Source organism: Ornithorhynchus anatinus, chromosome 8, assembly GCF_004115215.2.
Source record: "Ornithorhynchus anatinus isolate Pmale09 chromosome 8, mOrnAna1.pri.v4, whole genome shotgun sequence".
NCBI lineage: Eukaryota > Metazoa > Chordata > Mammalia > Monotremata > Ornithorhynchidae > Ornithorhynchus > Ornithorhynchus anatinus.
The window spans coordinates 23,459,081-23,462,672 of NC_041735.1; the positions used below are offsets into that span (position 1 = coordinate 23,459,081).

At 47.9% G+C, this 3,592-nt stretch overlaps 1 non-coding gene across 1 annotated transcript; it reads right to left on the minus strand.

Moving 5' to 3' along the window:
• Positions 1 to 641: 641 nt before the first annotated feature.
• LOC114814045 lies at positions 642 to 778 on the minus strand. Its single transcript, XR_003761788.1, has one exon. It is a non-coding gene; the product is annotated as a small nucleolar RNA SNORA7 (small nucleolar RNA).
• Between the last annotated feature and the right edge of the window lie 2,814 nt (positions 779 to 3,592).

Consider the following 3,592-nt stretch of genomic DNA (forward strand, 5'->3'; position numbering starts at 1 on the left):
AGAGTCCGAACCCTAAGTGGGACAGAAACTGTGTCTGTCCTGATGATCTTGTCTCTACTCCAGTGTTTAGTATGGTGTCTGGCACATAGTAAATCCTTAACAAGCACCATTGAAAAAATAGAGGGCAAAGTAAGAGTTCTTGGAGGGTACCTCTCTTGCCTTAAGGCTGGATGTCAAGGAAAGCAATGATCACACTGTTCTCCAAACATCCTCTGGTGACACTATTGGAGACAGAATAATGAACTGGTTGCATCATTGGCAAGATCCAGAATGATCTTGTTCTTTGGTTACAACATGAGTCGATTCAAATGATCAAAACTTTTTCCTTTACATTTCTCTTCTTTTGGCTTTCTCTTCTTCTGCCTAATTGCATCAATCAATCAGTGGTATTTATTGAGTGCCTATTATGTGCAGAGGGCTTGTCTTGTCCTGTCTTCTGACTTCGAGTTGTTTCCGTCACCACGGACACCTCTCCCAGAACACCCCGCTCTCCATCTTCAATCATTCTGGTAGTGTATCCGTAGAGTTTTCTTGGTAAAAATATGGACGTGGTTTACCATTGCCGCTTTCCAGGCAGTAAACTCAAGTCTCCACCCTCGACTCTCTCCCATGCCGCTGCTGCCCAGCACAGGTGAGTTTTGACTTGTAGCAGATTGCTTTCACTTGCTAGTCACTGGCCAAGCCAGGAATGGAATGGGTAGGCCTCTGCTTGACTCTCCCTCCCATTGCCTAGACTGGTAGAGTACTGGAAACTCTCCAGGTGCGACCCTGAGAGGGGAATGGAGGGCTTAGGAGAGTTCAATACAGTAGGGTTGGTAGGCACGATCCCTGACCTTCAGGAGCTCTGTTTCCAACATTTTCTTATAGAAAGAACACTTCAGAAAATCTCTAGGACCCTGATCTGCCTATCCCTTGGGAGTGTGTTTGTCAGTGAAGAGAATTGCGTCAGGATTCCTGACACTGGGATGAGTGACACCTTTGTGATGTCCTTTGTGACACCTGGTCATCAAATGGAGATTCATCTCCTAGTGGCCCAAGAATGACTGCACCTTCTAGGCATTAGTAATAATAATACTCGATGTGGAAATTTATTAAGCTGTTACTAATATGCCAAGCAATGGGGTAGAAATAAGGCAATCAGGATGGACATACTTCCTCTGCCTTATGGTGCTGACCATCTATGGTGGGGGGAGAACAGGTATTGAATCCCCATTTTACAGATGAGGAATGAGATGTTCATCCCCTTGATTCTATTTATTGCCATTGTTCTTGTCTGTCTGTCTCTTCCGATTAGACCGTAAACCCGTCGAAGGTCAGGGACTGTCTCTATCTGTTACCGATTTGTACATTCCAAGCGCTTAGTACAGTGCTCTGCACATAGTAAGCACTCAATAAATACTATTGAATGAATGAATGAATGAAACCAAAGACACAGAGAAGTTAAGTGACTTGTGCAAGGTCACAGAACAAGAAAGTGGTGGGGTCAGGGTTAGAACCCAGATCTCTTAACTTCTAATCCGGCGTTCTTTCCACTAGGCCATATTGTTTCTCACTTTCCATCAGTGAGTGCTGGAGCTTCAAGAGAGCAGTCTTCTGGTCCTAGTTCTCCTGTGAGTCTCAGCTGGGATTGTTTTTTCCACCCTCTCCCAGGATGCTGTTTGGACCTCATGGCAGCTCATGAGGTTTATCTCTGAACTTCTATATGTCGTCCTCAAGTTGAGCCATGGAAATCAGGGAACCGACATGGTCTGGTGGATAAAGCCCAAGTCTGGGAGTCAGAAGGACCTGAGTTCTAGTTCCTACTCTGCCACTTGTTTGCTGTGTGACCTCAGGAAAGTCACTTCACTTCTCAGGGCCTCAGTTATCTCATCTGTAAAAATGGGGATTAATAATGGTACTTGTTAGATGCTCACTATGTACAAAGTACTGTTCTAAGAGCTGGGGTAGAAACAAGTTAATCAGGTTGGACACAGTCCCTGTCCCACATGGGGCTCATGCTCTTAATCCCCATTTTATGGATGAAGGAAGTGAGGCCCAGAGAATTTAAGTGACTTGCCCAAGGTCACACAGTGGACATGTGGCGGAGCCGGGATTAGAACCTAGGTCCTTCTGACTCCCAGGCCCATCCTCTACCCACTAAGCTATATTGCTTCCCAACCGTGAGCCCCATGTGGGACAGGGACTGTGTCCAACAGGACTTGGCTTGTATCTACCTTAGCGCTTAGTACAGTGCCTGGTAAATAGTAGGCACGTAACACCATTAAAAAAAAAAATCAGCAAAGGACCTCCGGCAGATGTCCAAGCCCTTGGATGTCACAGCCCTATCTTCCCAATAGAAAGTTCTTCTGTCCTTCAATCCCCAGGAGTCTCTCTGAGGGTGAATCCAGGGTTTGGGACGTCCCAACCTGGCTGAGGGTCAGAGGCCGCGGGCAACTCCGAGGCTGCAGCAAGGCTGTGCTCGGCTGTGGGTGCGGATGTGTTGGACGGGTTACAGCGTTGGCTTGGCCGGGAGCCCAGGAAGGGGAGCTCTGTCTAGTCACGGGGCGTTCTCTGCCTGGCATTGGCTCTGGGGGATGGGAGAGCTGGCCCTTTCGCGGAGGTTCCCTGGCCTCCAGCTGATAGCGTGGAGTCAATAAAAGCAGCCGGTCCCGGGAATGATGCTGGCACGACTCTGACTCAGTGGAGTCAGCACCCCCCTTAGCCCCATAGCACAGTGGGGCCTGGTGGATAGAGCCCAGGCCTGGGAGTCAGAAGGACCTGGGTTCTAATCCTCGCTCTGTCACTTGTCTGCTCTGGGACCGTGGGCCTCAGTTCCCTCAGCTGTAAAAAAGGGGTGAAGACTGTGAGCCCTGTGTGGGACAGGGACTGTGTACAGCCTGATTTGCTTGTATGTCCCCCAGCACTTAGAACAGTGCTTGACATATAATAAGTGCTTAACAAATACCATCATTATTATTATTATTATTCTCATCTGTAATTTATCTTCCCCTCTAGACTGTGAGTAGGGAATAGGTCTACCAAATCTGCAGTAATGATTGCTATTATTATGGTATTTGTAATATGCCAGGCACTGTACTAAGTGCTGGGGTAGATACAAGCCAATCCCTGTCCTATATGGGGCTCACAGTCTTAATACCCACTTTAAAGATGAGGGAATTGAGGCACAGAGAAGTGAAGTGACTGGCCCAAGGTCACACAGAAGACAAGTGACGGAGCTGGGATTAGAACCCAGGTCCTTCTGACTCTCAGACCCATGCTTTTTCCACTAGGCCACTCTCCCAGGAGCTCTTACAGTGCTCTGCACATAGTAAATGTTCAATAAATACCATTGATTGATTAGTTGATTGATGGGAGAAAGACAAAGAAGGCAGCACTTCTCTGGTCTTTGGCTGTGCAACCCCGGTTGGATGCGTAGGGAAAAGAGACTGAGGCTTGTGCCCTGAATTCCAGATTTCAGTGGGGACAGGCAGGACAGTACAAGATGGTGCCTCATTAGATGTCCCAAACAAGCAGCACGGCATGGTAAGAGCACAGGACCGGGCATAAGGAATCTTGGGTTCTGATCTGGAATCTGCCACTTGGCTGCTGTGTG